Source organism: Artemia franciscana, chromosome 6 (genome assembly GCF_032884065.1).
Source record: "Artemia franciscana chromosome 6, ASM3288406v1, whole genome shotgun sequence".
Lineage (NCBI taxonomy): Eukaryota > Metazoa > Arthropoda > Branchiopoda > Anostraca > Artemiidae > Artemia > Artemia franciscana.
In genome coordinates this window covers 13216973-13241746 of record NC_088868.1, presented here as the reverse complement: position 1 = coordinate 13241746, position 24774 = coordinate 13216973, and the positions used below count along the sequence as shown (strand labels likewise).

The window sequence follows — 24774 nt, the reverse complement described above, 5'->3', positions numbered from 1 at the left end:
AAGCATAATAATTGGATGAAAAGTTGAAAAAAGAAACTCTCAAGCTTGGAAGTCAGAATTTCTGATTTGCATCAAAGACTAATTTCTTGTCAAAGCCGCAATTGCTCCACTTTTCACCATATTTTGTTGTCAATAGTTTATTATTCTTTTGACTACAACGTTATTACTAGATTTTTTCCCAAAAAGTGTTTAAGGATACTTGCTGACATTTTCCTGTCAGGCGACAAATGATTTTGTCGCTAACAGAAGTGTTGGCGACAAAACCATTAAGTTTGTAAATTATTTAAAAAGTTTGGTAACAGAAACAAAAATTATGTTAACAAAAAGAGTATAGCAATTGGATGAAAATTTGAAAAAAAAACTATAAGCTTGGAAAAAATATCGTTTTTTATCTATATATATAAAAATAAGTTGTCTGTCTGTCTGTGGGTCTGTGGATCAGGTTACGTCATGTTTCGGCTGACGTCATGAAATTAGTTGCCGTCATTTTTGTTATGACGATGCTTAGTATATTGTAAAACACATTAATTTGGTTAATAATATACCATTTAAAACACCAAAATGAACATGCTGGAGTAGTCACTCGGTGAGAGAGGGTGTCAGAACGGAGAATGAAGGTCCCAGGTTCAAATCCTGGTTAGGCTAAAAAAGGTAAAAAACTAAAAACTAAAAAAAAAAACTGAAAAAACTAAAAAAAGGCAAAAACTACAAAAAAAAACTAAAAACTAATAAAAAAATAAAAAAGCCGAAAAACTAAAAAAACTAAAGAAACTAAAAAAAGGAAAAAACTTAAAAAACTAAAAACTAAAAAAAACTAAAAAAAAAGGAAAAATGAAAAATAGAAGAGAAAAAGAATACTAATAAAATTAAAAATAAAAATAAAAAAAAATAAAAAAGATAAAAAGCTAAAAAAAGGTAAAAACCAATAAAAACTAAAAAGAAAAAAGGTAAAAAACTAAAAAAAAAATTCATCTAAAAAACTAAAAAAAACTAAAAAACGTAAAAACTAAAAGAACTAAAAAAGTAAAAAAAAAACTAAAAAAAGGAAAAAACTGAAAAATAAGCGGGATATAAAACAGGGGGATATAAATGACGACCGGGACACCGGGACATAAGGAATATAAATGAATCAGAAAATACAACTCATGTTTCCAAATGACGTCGTTTGGAGCCCAAATTGAAAATCCAGATCAATTTATGTCTACTTTCAAAGTAAAAGGGCAAATTTATCATAGAGCAGGGTCTCTTCTACCATTCTCAGGCGAGAATCATAAATTTTTATAACTGTACTTCATCAGTGATAGAAATTCTGAATTGAATGCACGTTGCGAAATTTCTCCCAACATTGAAAGGACAATCGTTTCCCAATTACAACATCTATTCCACGAAAATAATAATTTAGTGCGTCTGTTCAAAACAGCCATCGATTTGATGCCTACTTATACGCATAAAATTGTTATTTCCACTGACAAAACGCCTCCTGGCCAACATGTGCGTAGATACAATGCTCCAACTATCGACGAAGTGGCCATCGTTATGGTCGGTGATCAGTTTTTACCTCGAGATATTATTCTCAGGGTTTCCACCACACGTGCTACAACTAAAAATAGGCCTGCCAATAATACTTTTAAGAAATATAAACCCACCAAAGCTTTGCTATGGCACTCGACCTGCCGTAAAAAAAAACAATGGAAAACCTAATAGAGGCCACAATCTTGACAGGGCCTTTTGAGGGTGAGGCTGTTCTTATTCCTCGCATTCCCAAGATTCCAACGGATCTGCCTTTTCAATTTAAAAGATTGCAATTCCCAATTCGATTAGCATTTGCAATCACCATTAACAAAGCTCAAGGTCAATCATTAGAAAAATGTGGTATAGATCTTAATACTGATTGTTTTTCCCATTGACAATTGTACGTTGCATGTTCGAGGGTCGGTAAACCTGACAATCTATTTATATGCAGCGACAATTGGACAGCGAAGAATGTTGTATATTCGCAAGTTTTACGCAGTTAATTTGTATTTTATCTATCTATCTATCTATCTATCTATATAAAAACGAGTTGTATGTATGCATGTTTGTTTGTTTGTAAAAAGAGCGTTTGCATATGATGTCATTATTAGTACATACGGCTTTGTATATGCAGAGACAATGGGAAAGCCAAGAATGTTGTATATTCGCAATTTTTACGTAGTTTAACTCCTGCAGACGAAATGAATGCTTGCCTAAAAAATTCTAATTTATAGGCACACGTAAAAATATTAAAATTAACTACAAATATGCGTGTCCGATTGCAAAACGATGACTCTGGTCAAACAGTAGACTCAATTTCAGGACGTATACAACTACCTGCTGATTTCTGTAATTTAGTGACGTCCAAAAATGAATTGATTGAAAAAGTATTTCCGAATATTCTAAAAAATTATAAAAATAATAAATGGCTAAGTGAAAGAGCGATTCTCGCACCCAAAAATATAGACGTCCACGAAATCAACAATATTGTTTTGAACAAGATTCGAGACCAGGCAGTCCTTTACAAGTCAGTCGACACAGTTTTGGAACCAAATGAAGCGGTTAATTATCCATCTGAATTTTTAAATTCCATAGATCCTTCAGGGTTTCCACCACACGTGCTACAACTAAAAATAGGCGTACCAATAATACTTTTAAGAAATATCAACCCACCAAAGCTTTGCAATGGCACGCGACTTGCCGTAAAAAAAAACAATGGAAAACCTAATAGAGGCCACAATCTTGACAGGGCCTTATGAGGCTGTTCTTATTCCTCGCATTCCCATGATTCCAACGGATCTGCTTTTTCAATTTAAAAGATTGCAATTCCCAATTCGATTAGTATTTGCAATCACCATTAACAAAGCTCAAGGTCAATCATTAGAAAAATGTGGTATTGATCTTAATCCTGATTGTTTTTCCCATGGACAATTGTACGTTGCATGTTCGAGGGTCCTCAGTTTCAGGACGTATACAACTACCTGCTGATTTCTGTAATTTAGTGACGTCCAAAAATGAATTGATTAAAAAAGTATTTCCGAATATTCTAAAAAATTATAAAAATAATAAATGGCTAAGTGAAAGAGCGATTCTCGCACCCAAAAATATAGACGTCCACGAAATCAACAATATTGTTTTGAACAAGATTCGAGACCAGGCAGTCCTTTACAAGTCAGTCGACACAGTTTTGGAACCAAATGAAGCGGTTAATTATCCATCTGAATTTTTAAATTCCATAGATCCTTCAGGGTTTCCACCACACGTGCTACAACTAAAAATAGGCGTACCAATAATACTTTTAAGAAATATCAACCCACCAAAGCTTTGCAATGGCACGCGACTTGCCGTAAAAAAAAAACAATGGAAAACCTAATAGAGGCCACAATCTTGACAGGGCCTTATGAGGGTGAGGCTGTTCTTATTCCTCGCATTCCCATGATTCCAACGGATCTGCTTTTTCAATTTAAAAGATTGCAATTCCCAATTCGATTAGTATTTGCAATCACCATTAACAAAGCTCAAGGTCAATCATTAGAAAAATGTGGTATAGATCTTAATCCTGATTGTTTTTCCCATGGACAATTGTACGTTGCATGTTCGAGGGTCGGTAAACCTGACAATGTATTTATATGCAGCGACAATTGGACAGCGAAGAATGTTGTTTATTCGCAAGTTTTACGCAGTTAATTTGTAGTGTATCTATCTATATAAAAACGAGTTATGTGGATGCATGTTTGTTTGTTTGTAAAAAGAGCGTTTGTATATGACGTCGTTATTAGTACATACGGCTTTGCATATGCACAGACAATGGGAAAGCCAAGAATGTTGTTTATTCGTAATTTTTGCGTAGTTTGAAACACATATATAAATCTATCTATATTCACAGGTGGGACACAGGGACACAACTACAATGGCGCATAACTAATATGGCGCGTAACGACTTACGCGCGCGGGGGGGCTTGGGGGGGCGCGAAGCGCCCCACCAACTAGGTGTTGGGGTGGCGCGAAGCGCCACCCCAACAGCTAGTAGCTTATATAAACAACCTGAAACCTGGCTTTGGTAAAAACTGAGGAGAATGATGCTTTGCGGCCATCTGACAAATTTAAATCAGGGTGCGCCTAATTGTTGTTAATATTAGATATTAAGCACAGCCTACTACGAAAGCACATCAGTGAAGGGATTTCTGGAAAATCAAACAAATTCTTAGATTATTATAAGAGACATGTGTCATGGATTCCATATCTATGAAAAATAGGTGTTATAAAATTAAATTTTATAATATTAAATTAAATATATTCTTTAAATTTTGAAAATCTGGTGCTACTTAAATGTAAATAATATCGGAAAAGTCCTCCGGGCAGGTATGAACCATCGTGATGATTTTCTTAAATAATCAGTTTTTGTGTTTTTTCACGTTTTATTGCTATACATTTTTCGCTTGTTTTGTGTAGATTTTTTTTTTCAATTTTTCCTAGTTTAGTTTTCTTTTCTTCTTTATTTTTTAGTTTTTCTCTCCTTTCTTTTTCTTTTTTTCTTTTTTAGTTTTTAGTTTTTTTCTTTTTTTAGTTTCTTATCTTTTTACTTTTCTTTTTTGGTTATTTTTTCTTTTTTAGTTTTTTTCTTCTTTATACTTTTTTTAAGATTTTCAGTTTTTTTGTTTTTCTTTTTAGTTTTTTTTTTAGTTTTTTACCTTTTTTAGTTTTTTTAGTGTTTTTTTCTTTTATAACAATAATAAGGGGTAACGGTGTAACGGTAAAGATAGTGTAACAGACGGCCGGACCGACACTACATTTTTTTTTTATATATAGATAGATAGATGGATATATTTTTTTTGGTTAGTAGATTTAGTTTTTCTTTTCTTCTTCTATTTTTTTTTCTTTTTTAGTTTTTTCCTTTTTTTTCTTTTTTATTTTTCTACATTTCTTTTTTGTTAGTTTTTTTATTTTTTTCTTTTGTTAATAGATTTAGTTTTTCTTTTTTTTTCTTTTGGTTTATATTTTTTTCTTTTTTTTTAGTTTTTTCTTTTTTTTCATTTATTTATAAAGATGGAATCAAACAGTTCGCCATTGAGGCAATTGCCATTGAATTGCCTAAGCTCAATTGTCATTGAGCTTAGTTTTTCTTTTTTTTCCTCATTTTTATTTTTTCCTTTTTTCAATTTTTCCGTTTTTTAGTTTTTCTTTTTTAATTTTTCTTTTTCAGTTTTTTTACTTTTTTTTTCTTTTTTTCTTTTGATTTTTTCTTTTCTTTAGTTTTCGTCTTTTTTTTCTTTTTTTAGTCCTTTCTTTTTTAGTTTTTCGTTTTTTTCATTTTTTTTTGTTTTTAGTTTTTTTCCATTTTTAATTTTTTTTTTTTTAGTTTCGTCTTTTTCTTTCTTTGTTTTTTTGTATTTTTTTATTTTTTTAGTTGTTTTTAGTCTTTCTTTTTTCATTTTAGTTTTGTTTTAGTTTTTTTTCTTTTTAGTTCTTTTTTAGTTTTCTTTTAGATTTTCTTATTTTTTTATTTTTTTCTTATTTTTTTTTTAGTTTTTGTCCTTTTTGTTAGTTTTCTTTTATTTTTTTAGGTTTTCTTAGTTTTTTTTTCTTTGGTTTTTTCTTTTTAGTTTTTTTTTAGTTTATTTCTTGTTTTAGTTTTCTTTTATTTCTCTTATTTTTTTCAGTTTTTTTTTTTCCTTTTTTATAGAAGATAGTGTAACAGATATACATGCAACTTATTTTCATATAGATAGATATGAGGGGGTTGAACCCCTCGTTAGTACCTCGCTCTTTACACTAAAGTTTAAATATTGTCCCAATGCATTAAGAATGACCCCTGAATCACTAAAGACGTAGAATAAATAGTTGAAATTAGTAAAAATACTTCAGCGTAAAGAGCGAGGTATTAGGAGGAGGTGAGAACCTCATATGCGTAATAATTTCTGTTCGTTTTAAGTTTTAATGCTGCTCCTTACTTCCAGTTGAAAAAAAAACTTTTTCATATTTATTCTTTCATTGTTTCTTTTTAATAATGCTAGGAAATCCTGAGCTTCGTTCATGGAAATTTTATTCCCCCATGACAAATTCCTCCAAGGAAAGTTCCCCCAACATATCCCCTCTTCTCAACCACTCTCCCAACCAACAAATCCCCCTGAAAACGTCTGTACACTTCCAAATAACCATTACTATATGTAAGCACTAGTTTGTAACTTGTAGCTCCTCCCACGGGGACAGTGGGGGAGTAAGTCGTCACTAAAGACATAGTTATAAGGTTTTTCGACTATGCTGAACAAAATCGTAATCTCAGTATTTTGATCCGCTGACTTTGGGAAAATAATTAGCGTGGGAGGGGGCCTAGGTGCCCTTTAATTTTTTTAGTCACTAAAAAAGGGCACTAGAACACTTTATTTCCGTTAGAATGAGCCCTCTTGCAACATTCTAGGACAACTGGGTCGATACGATCACCCATGGGGAAAAAAAAAACTAAAAACAAAAAAACAAACAAACAAATAAACACGCATCCTTGATCTGCCTTCTGGCAAAAAATACAAAATTCCACATTTTTGTAGATAAGAGCTTGAAACTCCTACAGTAGGGTTCTCTGATGCGTTGAATCTGATGGTGTGATTTTCGTTAAGCTTCTATGCCTTGTAGGGGGTGTTTCCCCCTCTGTTCTTAAATAAGGCAAATTTTCTCAGGCTCGTAACTTTTGATGGATAAGACTAAATTTGATGAAACTTATATATTTAGAATCAGCATTAAAATACAATTCTTTCGATGTAGCTATTGATATCATAATTCCATTTCTTAGAGGTTTGATTACTATTGAGCCGGGTTGCTCCTTACTACAGTTCGTTAACACGAACTGTTTGATAAAACAAAATAGAAAGTGAAGAAACTTATTAGAATTTAAAAGTACACAACCATATTCCTTTTAAAACAGATACATAATAACGCCAACCTTGGTATTTGAAAAGATGTCTCACTTTCTTTGTGAAACAAAGCTCTTGTGTCTTTTGGGCCAATTTACGTCTTATATCTTTGGCCAAATGTGAAGAAAATAAAATTGACAAGTTTAAAATTTAGAAGACAAAAATATGTATTTTATTTATTCACATGATAAAAATTGTCTCAAGTTAGATGGAAACGATATAACAAATTGATTCAAACATAAGAAAAAAATTATTGGCTCTTACATAACTTATAGATTCCTTGCGACAGGCAGGATTGAACCTAAGCCCCATCATTTGGAGCCGTGGCCTAACCCACTGCGCTATCACAAGGTACCTTATATGTTGATTTTTAGAATAGACTGTTCACATACTTTTGATAAAAAAAAAATATAAAGTATGATATAGACTTGTTTTAAGTTATATAGTAATGTATGCAGGTTGTCATATACATTCTTCAAAATCTAGAGAAGCGAGACAAATTGTCACTGTCTCATAATATTGCTTTTATCATTAATTTTTGTTAAACTTTAAAGCATGATATAATAGTTAGCAATGCCAAATCAGCATCATCGAGTAATTCCTTCACAATTAAAAACCTGTTTAAAAATTCATTTTTTAAGTTTTTGGTCACTATGGGCTTCACTCTTTACTATATCGCTGCAACTATGACGCATACCTCAAAACAATCGACTTGTTACGGCTTTTCCCTAAATACAAAATATGTAGAATTCATTCAGGTCAAATTAAGGATCAGAAGTTATGAGCCTGAGAAAACTTGTCGAATTTTATAAAATAATTGTAAGAAACCACAACTATCTTTGCTTTTGAAGCAGTAGCCATTCCGATCATATAACCTGCTATTGCTTGAATACTGAAGGCAAAAGACGAACTTTGCGTTTTGTGCCGAGTATTTCCTTTACTGAGCGTTTTTCAGAGCTGTATAGGATAGTAGTATTAAGACGAACATATTTGGTGGTAAAAAAAAAAGTTTGGTGACACAAGCGTTGACGGCAGCAATGTAGCCGTTCATTGCCACTACAGTGAGTGAAAATTAGGAGATCGTTTATAAGTGAATGTCTATATATATATATATATATATATATATATATATATATATATATATATATATATATATATATATATATATATATATATATATATATATATATATATATATATATATATTCGCAAGTATTACGTAGTTAAAAACATATATATATATACTAGCTGTTGGGGTGGCGCTTTATATATATATATATATATATATATATATATATATATATATATATATATATATATATATATATATATATATATATATATATATATATATATATATATATATATATATATATATATATATATATATATATATATATATATATATATATGTTTTAACTACGTAAAACTTGCGAATATACAACATTCTTTGCTGTCCCATTGTCTCTGCATATAAATAGATTGTCAGGTTTACGGACTCTTGAACATGCAACATATAATGGTCCATGGGAAAACAATCCGTATTCAGATCTATACCTCATGATTCTAATGATTGCACTTGAGCTTTGTTGATGGTGATTGCTAATCGACGATTGCCTGTGTCGCCGTCGTCATTTATATATCCCCCTGTGCCCCCCGGCGTCCCCGTTGTAGTTGTTTCCCTGTGTCCCGGTCGTCATTTATATTCCATGTGTCCCGGTCGTCATTTGTGTCCCGGTGTCCCGGTCTGTATATACATTCGTTTTTGAATTGTTCTTTTTTTTTAGTTTTTATTCTTTTACCTTTTTTTAGTTTTTTTTAGTTATACCTCATGATTCTAATGATTGCCCTTGAGCTTTGTTGATGGTGATTGCTAATCGAACATTCCGTGTCCCCGTCGTCATTTATATATCCCCCTGTGCCCCACGGTGTCCCCGTTGTAGTTTTGCCCCTGTGTTCCGGTCGTCATTTATATTCCCTGTATCCCGGTCGTCATTTGTATCCCGGTGTCCCGGTCTGTATATACATTCGTTTTTGAAATGGTATATGATGAAATAAATTTTGTATTTTTCCCCTTTTTTTTCTTTTTAGTTTTTTTATTATTTTTTTTTTAGTTTTGTTTTTTTTTCATTTTTTTTCCTTTTCTCTTTTTTTTTTCTTTTTTAGTTTTTTCAGTTTTTTAGCTTTTTCAGTTTTTTTCTTAGTTTTTAGTTTTTTTTAGTTTTTTTGTAGTTTTTATCTTTTTTTAGTTTTTTTAGTTTTTTTTACTGATGTCCTGGTCGTCATTTATACTCCCTGTGTCCCGGTCGTCATTTGTGTACCGGTGCTTTGTTGATGGTGATTGCTAATCGAACATTCCTTGTGTCCCGGTCGCTTTCTCTTTGAGTGTCCCGGTCTTCATTTACATTCCCTACTAGCTGTTGGGGTGGCGCTTCGCGCCACCCCAACATCTAGCTGGTGGAGGCGCTTCGCGCCCCCAAAGCCCCCCCGCGCGCTTAAGTCGTTACGCGCCATATTAGTTACGCGCCATTGTAGTTGTGTCCCTATGTCCCACCTCTGAATATAGATATATATATATATATATATATATATATATATATATATATATATATATATATATATATATATATATATATATATATATATATATATACTAGCTGTTGGGGTGGCGCTTCGCGCCACCCCAACACCTAGTTGGTGGGGGCGCTTCGCGCCCCCCCCCCCCCCCCAAGCCCCCCCGCGCGCGTAAGTCGTTACGCGCCATAATAGTTACGCGCCATTGTAGTTGTGTCCCTATGTCCCACCTGTGAATATATATAGATATACTACTACTACTACTAATAACTCACTGCAGCACCAAGCCGCCTGAGGCCAACACAGCTACGCACGCTCCTCCTCCAACCTAATCTATTTAAAGCCTCCCTCTTTACACCCTCCCAGGAAGTTCCCATTTCCTTTAAATCCTTATTTATGACATCCTCCCAACCCAGACAAGGACGACCTGCTTTCCGTGTAGCCCCAGACGGTTGGCCAAAAAGGACAATCTTCGGTAATCTGTCATCCTTCATCCGTAGAACGTGGCCTAGCCATCTCAACCTTTCTTTCATTATAGCCCCAGAAAGCGGGATTGAACCACACTTTTCGTACAACCTACTGTTTGAAATACGGTCAGTCAGCCGGGTACCCAGAACAATCCGTAGGCAATTTCTCTGGAAAACATCTAGTAAATTTTCATCTGCTTTTCGGAGTGTCCATGCTTCAGAGCCATATTTGACCACTGTCATCACTGTAGCTTCCAATATTCTAATCTTGGTTTGTAGGCTTATCTTTCTATTCTTCCAAACTTTTTTTAACTGTTAAAAAACACCCTGAGCTTTAGCTATTCTACTTTTAACATCTTCACTGCTCCCACCATCTTTACTAATAATACTACCAAGGTAACTGAAGCTCCCAACCTGATCAATCTTTTCGTTAGCTAAGGTCACCTGTTCATCTTCACTTATTCCTAACCTTAGTGACTTAGTCTTCTTAACATTAATTTTCAAGCCTATTTTAGCACCCTGAACTCGTAAAACCTCTTCTAATGAAGATGAAAACCTTTCATCTAATATGCTTAAATCATCAGCATAATCTAAGTCCAGGAGCGTTCTTCCTCCCCATTTGATTCCATGGTCTCCAATTGCCTTTCCTGTGCTCCTTAAGACGAAGTCCATCAAAATGATCCATATAAAGGGGGATAGAACACAACCCTGCTTAACTCCTGATTTAATACAAAACCAGTTGCTAACCTCATTTCCTACCTTAACCGCAGCAGTATTATTCTCGTACATAGCGCAAATCACTTTAATGTATTTTTCTGGTATACCATATAACGATAAGACCTTTGTTAACGCTGTTCTATCAACAGAATCGAAAGCTTGCTCATAATCGATAAAACTAAGGACCAAAGGTGTTTGACAACGAAGGGACTTCTCAATTATTAACCTAAGAGTGAAAACATGGTCGACACATATATATATATATATATATATATATATATATATACTAGCTGTTGGGGTGGCGCTTCGCGCCACCCCAACACCTAGTTGGTGGGGGCGCTTCGCGCCCCCCCCAAGCCCCCCCGCGCGCGTAAGTCGTTACGCGCCATAATAGTTACGCGCCATTGTAGTTGTGTCCCTATGTCCCACCTGTGAATATAGATATATATATATATATATGGTTTTAACTACGTAAAACTTGCGAATATACAACATTCTTTGCTGTCCCATTGTCTTTGCATATAAATAGATTGTCAGGTTTACCGACTCTTGAACATGCAACATATAATGGTCCATGGGAAAACAATCTGTATTCAGATCTATACCTCATGATTCTAATGATTGCCCTTGAGCTTTGTTGATGGTGATTGCTAATCGACCATTCCCTGTCCCGGTGTCCCGGTCGTCATTTACATCCCCCTGTTTCCCCCGGTGTCCCCGTTGTAGTTGTGTCCCTGTGTCCCGGTCGTCATTTATATTCCCTGTGTCCCGGGTCCCGGTCATCATTTGTATCCCGGTGTCCCGGTCTGTATATACATTCGTTTTTTAGTTTTGTTTTTCTCCTTTGTTTTTTTCCTTTTTTTTTCTTTTTTAGCTTATTTAGATTTTTAGATTTTTTAGTTTTTTTTATTAGTTTTTAGTTTTTATTTCTTTTTAGTTTTTTTGTCCCGGTCGTCATTTATATCCCCCTGTTTCCCCCGGTGTCCCCGTTGTAGTTGTGTCCCTGTGTCCCGGTCGTTATTTATATTCCCTGTGTCCCGGTCGTCATTTGTATCCCGGTGTACCGGTCTGTATATACATTCGTTTTTTAGTTTTGTTTTTCTCCTTTATTTTTTTCCTTTTTTTTTCTTTTTTAGTTTATTTAGATTTTTAGATTTTTTAGTTTTTTTATTAGTTTTTAGTTTTTTTTTCTTTTTAGTTTTTTTGTAGTTTTTACCTTCTTTTTAGTTTTGTTAATTTTTTTTTTTACTTGTGTCCTGGTCGTCATTTATACTCCCTGTGTCCCGGTGCTTTGTTGATTGCTAATCGAACATTCCTTTTGTCCTGGTCGCTTTCTCTTTGAGTGTCGTCATTTATTTTTTTCTTTTTTAGTTATTTTAGTTTTTACCTTTTTTAGTTTTTTTTTAGTTTTTAGTTTTTTTAGTTTTTTACCTTTTTTTAGTTTTTTTAGTTTTTTTAGTTTTTTAGCTTTTTTATTTTTTTTATTAGTTTTTAGTTTTTTTGTAGTTTTTGCCTTTTTTTTAGTTTTTTTAGTTTTTTAGCTTTTTTATTAGTTTTTAGTTTTTTTTGTAGTTTTTGCCTTTTTTTAGTTTTTTTAGTTTTTTAGCTTTTTTATTTTTTTTATTAGTTTTTAGTTTTTTTTGTAGTTTTTGCCTTTTTTTAGTTTTTTCAGTTTTGACGTCACCTGATCCAGTTTTTTCAGGTGACGTCACCTGATCCACGATCCACAGATCCACAGACAACTTATTTTTATATATATAGATAGTTTTTTTTTTTTTTACTTATGTCCTGGTCGTCATTTATACTCCCTGTGTCCCGGTGCTTTGTTGATTGCTAATCGAACATTCCTTTTGTCCTGGTCGCTTTCTCTTTGAGTGTCGTCATTTATTAGTTTTTTCCTTTTTTTTTTAGTTTTTTATTGGTTTTTACCTTTATTTTAGCTTATTTTTCAGTTTTTTCCTTTTTTTTAGTTTTTTTTTATTTTTTATTTTTTTTAGTTTTTTACCTTTTTTTAGTTTTTTTAGTTTTTTTAGTTTTTTAGCTTTTTTACTTTTTTTATTAGTTTTTAGTTTTTTTTTGTAGTTTTTGCCTTTTTTTAGTTTTTTCAGTTTTTTTTTTAGTTTTTTATTGGTTTTTACCTTTATAGTTTTTTTAGTTTTTTAGCTTTTTTATTTTTTTTATTAGTTTTTAGTTTTTTTTGTAGTTTTTGCCTTTTTTTAGTTTTTTCAGTTTTGACGTCACCTAATCCAGTTTTTTCAGGTGACGTCACCTGACACATCCATCCATCCATCCACAGACAGACAACTTTTATATATATATATATATATATATATATATATATATATATATATATATATATATATATATATATATATATATATATATATATATATATATATATATATATATATATATATATATATATATATATGGTTTTAACTACGTAAAACTTGCGAATATACAACATTCTTTGCTGTCCCATTGTCTTTGAATATAAATAGATTGTCAGGTTTACCGACTCTTGAACATGCAACATATAATGGTCCATGGGAAAACAATCTGTATTCAGATCTATACCTCATGATTCTAATGATTGCCCTTGAGCTTTGTTGATGGTGATTGCTAATCGACCATTCCCTGTCCCGGTGTCCCGGTCGTCATTTATATCCCCCTGTTTCCGCCGGTGTCCCCGTTGTAGTTGTGTCCCTGTGTCCCGGTCGTCATTTATATTCCCTGTGTCCCGGTCGTCATTTGTATCCCGGTGTCCCGGTCTGTATATACATTCGTTTTTAAGTTTTGTTTTTCTCCTTTATATTTTTCCTTTTTTTTCTTTTTTAGTTTATTTAGATTTTTAGATTTTTTAGTTTTTTTATTAGTTTTTAGTTTTTTTTTTCTTTTTAGTTTTTTTGTAGTTTTTACCTTCTTTTTAGTTTTGTTAGTTTTTTTTTTTACTTATGTCCTGGTCGTCATTTATACTCCCTGTGTCCCGGTGCTTTGTTTATTGCTAATCGAACATTCCTTTTGTCCTGGTCGCTTTCTCTTTGAGTGTCGTCATTTATTTTTTTCTTTTTTAGTTCTTTTAGTTTTTACCTTTTTTTTTTTTAGTTTTTTAGATGAAAATTTTTTTTAGTTTTTTCCTTTTTTTCTTTTTAGTTTTTTATTGGTTTTTACCTTTATTTTAGCTTATTTTTCAGTTTTTTCCTTTTTTTTAGTTTTTTTTTATTTTTTAGTTTTTTTAGTTTTTTACCTTTTTTAGTTTTTTTAATTTATTTTTTTATTAGTTTTTAGTTTTTTTGTAGTTTTTGCCTTTTTTTAGTTTTTTTAGTTTTTTAGCTTTTTTATTAGTTTTTAGTTTTTTTTGTAGTTTTTGCCAATTTTTAGTTTTTTTCTTTTTAGTTTTTTTGTAGTTTTTACCTTCTTTTTAGTTTTGTTAGTTTTTTTTTTTACTTATGTCCTGGTCGTCATTTATACTCCCTGTGTCCCGGTGCTTTGTTGATTGCTAATCGAACATTCCTTTTGTCCTGGTCGCTTTCTCTTTGAGTGTCGTCATTTATTTTTTTCTTTTTTAGTTCTTTTAGTTTTTACCTTTTTTAGTTTTTTTTAGTTTTTTAGATGAAATTTTTTTTTAGTTTTTTCCTTTTTTTCTTTTTAGTTTTTATTGGTTTTTACCTTTATTTTAGCTTATTTTTCAGTTTTTTCCTTTTTTTAGTTTTTTTTTATTTTTTATTTTTTTAGTTTTTTACCTTTTTTTAGTTTTTTTAGTTTTTTTAGTTTTTTAGCTTTTTTACTTTTTTTATTAGTTTTTAGTTTTTTTTGTAGTTTTTGCCTTTTTTTAGTTTTTTAGTTTTTTTTTTTAGTTTTTTATTGGTTTTTACCTTTATTTTAGCTTATTTTTCAGTTTTTTCCTTTTTTTTAGTTTTTTTTAGTTTTTAGTTTTTTTAGTTTTTTACCTTTTTTTTAGTTTTTTTAGTTTTTTAGCTTTTTTATTTTTTTTATTAGTTTTTAGTTTTTTTTTGTAGTTTTTGCCTTTTTTTAGTTTTTTTAGTTTTTTAGCTTTTATATTAGTTTTTAGTTTTTTTTTGTAGTTTTTGCCTTTTTTTAGTTTTTTTAGTTTTTTAGCTTTTTTATTTTTTTTATTAGTTTTTATTTTTTTTTTTGTAGTTTTTGCCTTTTTTTAGTTTTTTCAGTTTTGACGTCACCTGATCCAGTTTTTTCAGGTGACGTCACCTGATCCACAGATCCACAGATCCACACACAGACAACTTATTTTTATATATATAGATAGATACAGTTTCATTTCAGTTTTTTTTTCTTTTTTAGTTTTTTCCTTAGTTTTTTTCTTTTTTAATTTTTCTTTTTTAAGTTTCTTCTTTTTATTGATTTGTTTTCTTCAATTTGTCAATGTTCATTCTAACATTGACACTTGGAAAAATCTTTACGTGCCAAGCAAGCTAAAGCTCCAAAAATTTATAATAAACCTTAAAATTTGGGTATCTGTTTTAAGGTTTTCGAATTACCTTAATCTTTTGTCAAAATATTTTGAAATATTTGTGCAATTCCCAGTTTTTTTTAGTTTTTTCTTTTTTTAGTTGGATAGCTTTTTTTAGTTTTTTTTCTTTTTAGTTTTTACCTTTTTATTTTTTCGACGTAGTTAACTTCGAAGACCACACTGCCTTTCCATGACGAAAGTAAAACAGTTCAAAATAGGGATGATACCTTTTTATTGACAGTGAAATATAAAATTATTTAACTGGATATTTCGAACACATATACAGTGTTCATCATCAGCAGTAAAACAGAGTTTTACTGCTGATGATGAACACTGTAGGCTATATGTGTTCGAAATATCCAGTTAAATAACTTTATATTTCACTGTCAATAAAAAGGTATCAGACAACTTATTTTTATATATATAGATTTTTACATATATAGATACAGTTTCTTCTTTAGTTTTTTTTCTTTTTTAATGTTTTCTTTTTTTTTAGTTTCTTCTTTTTATTGATTTGTTTTCTTCAATTTGTCAATATTCATTCTAACATTGACACTTGGAAAAATCTTTACGTGCCAAGCATGCTAAAGCTCCAACAATTTATATTAAACCTCAAAATTTGGGGTATCTGTTTTAAGGTTTTCGAATTACTTTAATCTATTGTCAAAATATATTGAAATATTTGTGCAATTCCTAGTTTTTTTTTAGTTTTTTCTTTTTTTTAGTTTTTTAGCTTTTTTTAGTTTTTTTTAGTTTTTTATCTTTTTTATTTTTTACATTTTTTCTTTTTAGGTTTTTTCTTTTTTTAATTTTTTAAATTTTTATTTTTTTTAAAGTTTTTTCTTTTTAGTTTTTTTTTAGTTTTTTACCATTTTTCTTTTTTCGAATTACTTTAATCTATTGTCAAAATATTTCGAAATATTTATGCAATTTCCAGTTTTTACATTCTAGTTTGTTTTCTTTTATATATATAGAAGATATAATCTGGCGTAACGGACAGACAACTTATTTTTATATATATAGATATATATCTATATATATAAAAATAAGTTGTCTGTGTGTGGATCTGTGGATGGATCAGGTGACGTCATGTTTGTTCGCATATGACGTCTGAATTATTTCACACTAATACAAAAGAAGAAAAAAACTAAAAAAGGTAAAAACTACAAAAAAAACTAAAAAGAAAAAAAAACTAAAAAAGCTAAAAAACTAAAAAAGACTTAAAAAAGGTAAAAATCTAATAACTAAAAAAAATCTGAAAAAAATAAAAAAAGGCAAAAACTACAAAAAAAATAAAAACTAATAAAAAAACTAAAAAAGCTAAAAAACTAAAAAAACTAAAAAAACTAAAAAAAAATAAAAAAAGGTAAAAAACTAAAAAAAACTAAAAACTAAAAAAGAAAAAAACTAAAAAAAAGGAAAAACCTGAAAAATAAAAGAGAAAAAGAAAACTAAAAAAACATGAATAAATATATATAAAAATAAGTTGTTTGTGGGTTATGTCTGTCTGTCTGTCTGTCGAGTGACGTCGTGTTTGTCCGCATATGACGTCTGAATTATTTCACACTAATACAAAAGAAGAAAAAAAACTAAAAAAGGTAAAAACTAAAAAAAAAACTAAAAAGAAAAAAAACTAAAAAAGCTAAAAAACTAAAAAAAACTAAAAAAAGGTAAAAAACTAAAAACTAAAAAAAAACTGAAAAAAACAAAAAAAAGGCAAAAACTAAAAAAAAAACTAAAAACTAATAAAAAAACTAAAAAAGCTAAAAAACTAAAAAAACTAAAAAAAGGTAAAAAACAAAAAAAAACTAAAAACTAAAAAAGAAAAAACTAAAAAAAAAGAAAAAACTGAAAAATAAGAGAAAAAGAAAACTAAAAAAATATTAATAAATATAAAAAATATAAATATAAATATAATATAAATTAGCAATCAACAAAGCACCGAGACAATAATGACGACCGGGACACAGGGAGTATAAATGACGACCAGGACATAAGTAAAAAAAAAAACTAAAAAAACTAAAAAAATGGTAAAAACTACAAAAAAACTAAAAACTAATAAAAAAACTAAAAAATCTAAAAATCTAAATAAACTAAAAAAGAAAAAAAAGAAAAAAGGAAAAAAATAAAGGAGAAAAACAAAACTAAAAAACGAATGTATATACAGACCGGGACACCGGGATACAAATGACGACCGGGACACAGGGAATATAAATGACGACCGGGACACAGGGACACAACTACAATGGGGACGCCGGGGGGCACAGGGGGATATAAATGACGACCGGGACACCGGGACACAAGGAATATAAATGACGCCCGGGACACTCAAAGAGAAATCACAGACTGGAACACCGGGACACAAATGACGACCGGGACACAGGGAATATAAATGACGACCGGGACACAGGGACATAACTACAAAGGGGACGCCGGGGTGCACAGGGGGATATATAAATGACGATGGCGACTCAGGGAATGGTCTATTAGCAATCACCATCAACAAAGCTCAAGGGCAATCATTAGAATCATGAGGTATAGATCTGAATACGGATTGTTTTCCCATGGACCATTATATGTTGCATGTTCAAGAGTCGGTAAACCTGACAATCTATTTATATGCACAGACAATGGGACAGCAAAGAATGTTGTATATTCGCAAGTTTTACGTAGTTAAAAACATATATATATATATATATATATATATATATATATATATATCTTCTATATATATAAAAATAAGTTGTCTGTCTGTGGATGGATGGATGGATGTGTCAGGTGACGTCACCTGAAAAAACTGGATCAGGTGACGTCAAAACTGAAAAAACTAAAAAAAGGAAAAAACTACAAAAAAAACTAAAAACTAATAAAAAAAATAAAAAAGCTAAAAAACTAAAAAAACTATAAAGGTAAAAACCAATAAAAAACTAAAAAAAAAAGTGAAAAAACTAAAAAAAGGCAAAAACTACAAAAAAAAACTAAAAACTAATAAAAAAAGTAAAAAAGCTAAAAAACTAAAAAAACTAAAAAAACTAAAAAAAGGTAAAAAACTAAAAAAAATAAAAAATAAAAAAAATAAAAAATAAAAAAAAACTAAAAAAAAGGAAAAAACTGAAAAATAAGCTAAAATAAAGGTAAAAACCAATAAAAAACTAAAAAAAAAAGGAAAAAACTAATAAATGACGACACTCAAAGAGAAAGCGACCAGGACATGTACACCGGGATACAAATGACGACCGGGACACAGGGAATATAAATAACGACCGGGACACAGGGACACAACTACAACGGGGACACCGGGGGAAACAGGGGGATATAAATGACGACCGGGACAAAAAAACTAAAAAGAAATAAAAACTAAAAACTAATAAAAAAAACTAAAAAATCTAAAAATCTAAATAAGCTAAAAAAGAAAAAAAAAGGAAAAAAATAAAGGAGAAAAACAAAACTAAAAAACGAATGTATATACAGACCGGGACACCGGGATACAAATGATGACCGGGACCCGGGACACAGGGAATATAAATGACGACCGGGACACAGGGACACAACTACAACGGGGACACCGGGGGAAACAGGGGGATGTAAATGACGACCGGGACACCGGGACAGGGAATGGTCGATTAGCAATCACCATCAACAAAGCTCAAGGGCAATCATTAGAATCATGAGGTATAGATCTGAATACAGATTGTTTTCCCATGGACCATTATATGTTGCATGTTCAAGAGTCGGTAAACCTGACAATCTATTTATATGCAAAGACAATGGGACAGCAAAGAATGTTGTATATTCGCAAGTTTTACGTAGTTAAAACCATATATATATATATATATCTATATTCACAGGTGGGACATAGGGACACAACTACAATGGCGCGTAACTATTATGGCGCGTAACGACTTACGCGCGCGGGGGGGCTTGGGGGGGGCGCGAAGCGCCCCCACCAACTAGGTGTTGGGGTGGCGCGAAGCGCCACCCCAACAGCTAGTATATATATATATATATATATATATATATATGTGTCGACCATGTTTTCACTCTTAGGTTAATAATTGAGAAGTCCCTTCGTTGTCAAACACCTTTGGTCCTTAGTTTTATCGATTATGAGCAAGCTTTCGATTCTGTTGATAGAACAGCGTTAACAAAGGTCTTATCGTTATATGGTATACCAGAAAAATACATTAAAGTGATTTGCGCTATGTACGAGAATAATACTGCTGCGGTTAAGGTAGGAAATGAGGTTAGCAACTGGTTTTGTATTAAATCAGGAGTTAAGCAGGGTTGTGTTCTATCCCCCTTTATATGGATCATTTTGATGGACTTCGTCTTAAGGAGCACAGGAAAGGCAATTGGAGACCATGGAATCAAATGGGGAGGAAGAACGCTCCTGGACTTAGATTATGCTGATGATTTAAGCATATTAGATGAAAGGTTTTCATCTTCATTAGAAGAGGTTTTACGAGTTCAGGGTGCTAAAATAGGCTTGAAAATTAATGTTAAGAAGACTAAGTCACTAAGGTTAGGAATAAGTGAAGATGAACAGGTGACCTTAGGTAACGAAAAGATTGATCAGGTTGGGAGCTTCAGTTACCTTGGTAGTATTATTAGTAAAGATGGTGGGAGCAGTGAAGATGTTAAAAGTAGAATAGCTAAAGCTCAGGGTGTTTTTTCACAGTTAAAAAAAGTTTGGAAGAATAGAAAGATAAGCCTACAAACCAAGATTAGAATATTGGAAGCTACAGTGATGACAGTGGTCAAATATGGCTCTGAAGCATGGACACTCCGAAAAGCAGATGAAAATTTACTAGATGTTTTCCAGAGAAATTGCCTACGGATTGTTCTGGGTACCCGGCTGACTGACCGTATTTCAAACAGTAGGTTGTACGAAAAGTGTGGTTCAATCCCGCTTTCTGGGGCTATAATGAAAGAAAGGTTGAGATGGCTAGGCCACGTTCTACGGATGAAGGATGACAGATTACCGAAGATTGTCCTTTTTGGCCAACCGTCTGGGGCTACACGGAAAGCAGGTCGTCCTTGTCTGGGTTGGGAGGATGTCATAAATAAGGATTTAAAGGAAATGGGAACTTCCTGGGAGGGTGTAAAGAGGGAGGCTTTAAATAGATTAGGTTGGAGGAGGAGCGTGCGTAGCTGTGTTGGCCTCAGGCGGCTTGGTGCTGCAGTGAGTTATTAGTAGTAGTAGTAGTATATCTATATATATTCACAGGTGGGACATAGGGACACAACTACAATGGCGCGTAACTATTATGGCGCGTAACGACTTACGCGCGCGGGGGGGCTTGGGGGGGGGGGGGCGCGAAGCGCCCCCACCAACTAGGTGTTGGGGTGGCGCGAAGCGCCACCACAACAGCTAGTATATATATATATATATATATATATATATATATATATATATATATATATATATATATATATATATATATCTATATTCAGAGGTGGGACATAGGGACACAACTACAATGGCGCGTAACTAATATGGCGCGTAACGACTTAAGCGCGCGGGGGGGCTTTGGGGGCGCGAAGCGCCTCCACCAGCTAGATGTTGGGGTGGCGCGAAGCGCCACCCCAACAGCTAGTAGGGAATGTAAATGAAGACCGGGACACTCAAAGAGAAAGCGACCGGGACACAAGGAATGTTCGATTAGCAATCACCATCAACAAAGCACCGGTACACAAATGACGACCGGGACACAGGGAGTATAAATGACGACCAGGACATCAGTAAAAAAAACTAAAAAAACTAAAAAAAGATAAAAACTACAAAAAAACTAAAAAAAACTAAAAACTAAGAAAAAAACTGAAAAAGCTAAAAAACTGAAAAAACTAAAAAAGAAAAAAAAAAGAGAAAAGGAAAAAAATGAAAAAAAAACAAAACTAAAAAAAAAATAATAAAAAAACTAAAAAGAAAAAAAAGGGGAAAAATACAAAATTTATTTCATCATATACCATTTCAAAAACGAATGTATATACAGACCGGGACACCGGGATACAAATGACGACCGGGATACAGGGAATATAAATGACGACCGGAACACAGGGGCAAAACTACAACGGGGACACCGTGGGGCACAGGGGGATATATAAATGACGACGGGGACACGGAATGTTCGATTAGCAATCACCATCAACAAAGCTCAAGGGCAATCATTAGAATCATGAGGTATAACTAAAAAAAACTAAAAAAAGGTAAAAGAATAAAAACTAAAAAAAAAGAACAATTCAAAAACGAATGTATATACAGACCGGGACACCGGGACACAAATGACGACCGGGACACATGGAATATAAATGACGACCGGGACACAGGGAAACAACTACAACGGGGACGCCGGGGGGCACAGGGGGATATATAAATGACGACGGCGACACAGGCAATCGTCGATTAGCAATCACCATCAACAAAGCTCAAGTGCAATCATTAGAATCATGAGGTATAGATCTGAATACGGATTGTTTTCCCATGGACCATTATATGTTGCATGTTCAAGAGTCCGTAAACCTGACAATCTATTTATATGCAGAGACAATGGGACAGCAAAGAATGTTGTATATTCGCAAGTTTTACGTAGTTAAAAACATATATATATATATATATATATATATATATATATATATATATATATATATATATATATATATATATATATATATATATATATATATATATATATATATATATATATATATATAAAGCGCCACCCCAACAGCTAGTATATATATATATGTTTTTAACTACGTAATACTTGCGATATATATATATATATATATATATATATATATATATATATATATATATATATATATATATATATATATATATATATATATATATATATAGACATTCACTTATAAACGATCTCCTAATTTTCACTCACTGTAGTGGCAATGAACGGCTACATTGCTGCCGTCAACGCTTGTGTCACCAAACTTTTTTTTTTACCACCAAATATGTTCGTCTTAATACTACTATCCTATACAGCTCTGAAAAACGCTCAGTAAAGGAAATACTCGGCACAAAACGCAAAGTTCGTCTTTTGCCTTCAGTATTCAAGCAATAGCAGGTTATATGATCGGAATGGCTACTGCTTCAAAAGCAAAGATAGTTGTGGTTTCTTACAATTATTTTATAAAATTCGACAAGTTTTCTCAGGCTCATAACTTCTGATCCTTAATTTGACCTGAATGAATTCTACATATTTTGTATTTAGGGAAAAGCCGTAACAAGTCGATTGTTTTGAGGTATGCGTCATAGTTGCAGCGATATAGTAAAGAGTGAAGCCCATAGTGACCAAAAACTTAAAAAATGAATTTTTAAACAGGTTTTTAATTGTGAAGGAATTACTCGATGATGCTGATTTGGCATTGCTAACTATTATATCATGCTTTAAAGTTTAACAAAAATTAATGATAAAAGCAATATTATGAGACAGTGACAATTTGTCTCGCTTCTCTAGATTTTGAAGAATGTATATGACAACCTGCATACATTACTATATAACTTAAAACAAGTCTATATCATACTTTATATATTTTTTTTATCAAAAGTATGTGAACAGTCTATTCTAAAAATCAACATATAAGGTACCTTGTGATAGCGCAGTGGGTTAGGCCACGGCTCCAAATGATGGGGCTTAGGTTCAATCCTGCCTGTCGCAAGGAATCTATAAGTTATGTAAGAGCCAATAATTTTTTTCTTATGTTTGAATCAATTTGTTATATCGTTTCCATCTAACTTGAGACAATTTTTATCATGTGAATAAATAAAATACATATTTTTGTCTTCTAAATTTTAAACTTGTCAATTTTATTTTCTTCACATTTGGCCAAAGATATAAGACGTAAATTGGCCCAAAAGACACAAGAGCTTTGTTTCACAAAGAAAGTGAGACATCTTTTCAAATACCAAGGTTGGCGTTATTATGTATCTGTTTTAAAAGGAATATGGTTGTGTACTTTTAAATTCTAATAAGTTTCTTCACTTTCTATTTTGTTTTATCAAACAGTTCGTGTTAACGAACTGTAGTAAGGAGCAACCCGGCTCAATAGTAATCAAACCTCTAAGAAATGGAATTATGATATCAATAGCTACATCGAAAGAATTGTATTTTAATGCTGATTCTAAATATATAAGTTTCATCAAATTTAGTCTTATCCATCAAAAGTTACGAGCCTGAGAAAATTTGCCTTATTTAAGAACAGAGGGGGAAACACCCCCTACAAGGCATAGAAGCTTAACGAAAATCACACCATCAGATTCAACGCATCAGAGAACCCTACTGTAGGAGTTTCAAGCTCTTATCTACAAAAATGTGGAATTTTGTATTTTTTGCCAGAAGGCAGATCAAGGATGCGTGTTTATTTGTTTGTTTGTTTTTTTGTTTTTAGTTTTTTTTTTCCCCATGGGTGATCGTATCGACCCAGTTGTCCTAGAATATTGCAAGAGGGCTCATTCTAACGGAAATAAAGTGTTCTAGTGCCCTTTTTTAGTGACTAAAAAAATTAAAGGGCACCTAGGCCCCCTCCCACGCTAATTATTTTCCCAAAGTCAGCGGATCAAAATACTGAGATTACGATTTTGTTCAGCATAGTCGAAAAACCTTATAACTATGTCTTTAGTGACGACTTACTCCCCCACTGTCCCCGTGGGAGGAGCTACAAGTTACAAACTAGTGCTTACATATAGTAATGGTTATTTGGAAGTGTACAGACGTTTTCAGGGGGATTTGTTGGTTGGGAGAGTGGTTGAGAAGAGGGGATATGTTGGGGGAACTTTCCCCCAACATACCCCCTCTTCTTCTGGGGGAACTTTCCCCCACAGCTAGTATATATATATATATATTCACAGGTGGGACATAGGGACACAACTACAATGGCGCGTAACTAATATGGCGCGTAACGACTTACGCGCGCGGGGGGGCTTGGGGGGGGGAGGCGCGAAGCGCCCCCACCAACTAGGTGTTGGGGTGGCGCGAAGCGCCACCCCAACAGCTAGTATATATATATATATATATATATATATATATATATATATATATATATATATATATATATGTTTTTAACTACGTAAAACTTGCGAATATACAATATTCTTCGCTGTCCCATTGTCTGTGCATATAAATAGATTGTCAGCTTTACCGACTCTTGAACATGCAACATATAATGGTCCATGGGAAAACAATCCGTATTCAGATCTATACCTCATGATTCTAATGATTGCCCTTGAGCTTTGTTGATGGTGATTGCTAATCGACGATTCCCTGTGTCGCCGTCGTCATTTATATATCCCCCTGTGCCCCCCGGTGTCCCCGTTGTAGTTGTGTCCCGGTGTTCCGGTCGTCATTTATATTCCATGTGTCCCGGTCGTCATTTGTGTCCCGGTGTCCCAGTCTGTGATTTCTCTTTGAGGGTCCCGGGCTTCATTTATATTCCTTGTGTCCCGGTGTCCCGGTCGTCATTTGTGTCCCGGTGTCCCGGTCTGTATATACATTCGTTTTTGAATTGATCTTTTTTTTAGGTTTTAGTTTTTTACCTTTTTTTAGTTTTTTTAGTTATACCTCATGATTCTAATGATTGCCCTTGAGCTTTA

At 32.4% G+C, this 24774-nt stretch overlaps 1 protein-coding gene and 1 long non-coding RNA gene across 4 annotated transcripts in view; both read left to right on the top strand.

Annotated features, from left to right (window-relative positions):
- The window catches only part of LOC136028074 (uncharacterized), a 295077-nt gene that overhangs the window by 240001 nt on the left and 30302 nt on the right, over positions 1-24774 (top strand). The gene's annotated exons all lie outside the window — the stretch shown is intronic.
- Positions 12878-18075, top strand: LOC136028077 (uncharacterized). Its single transcript, XR_010617736.1, has 2 exons — positions 12878-12937; positions 17974-18075. It is a non-coding gene; the product is annotated as an uncharacterized LOC136028077 (long non-coding RNA).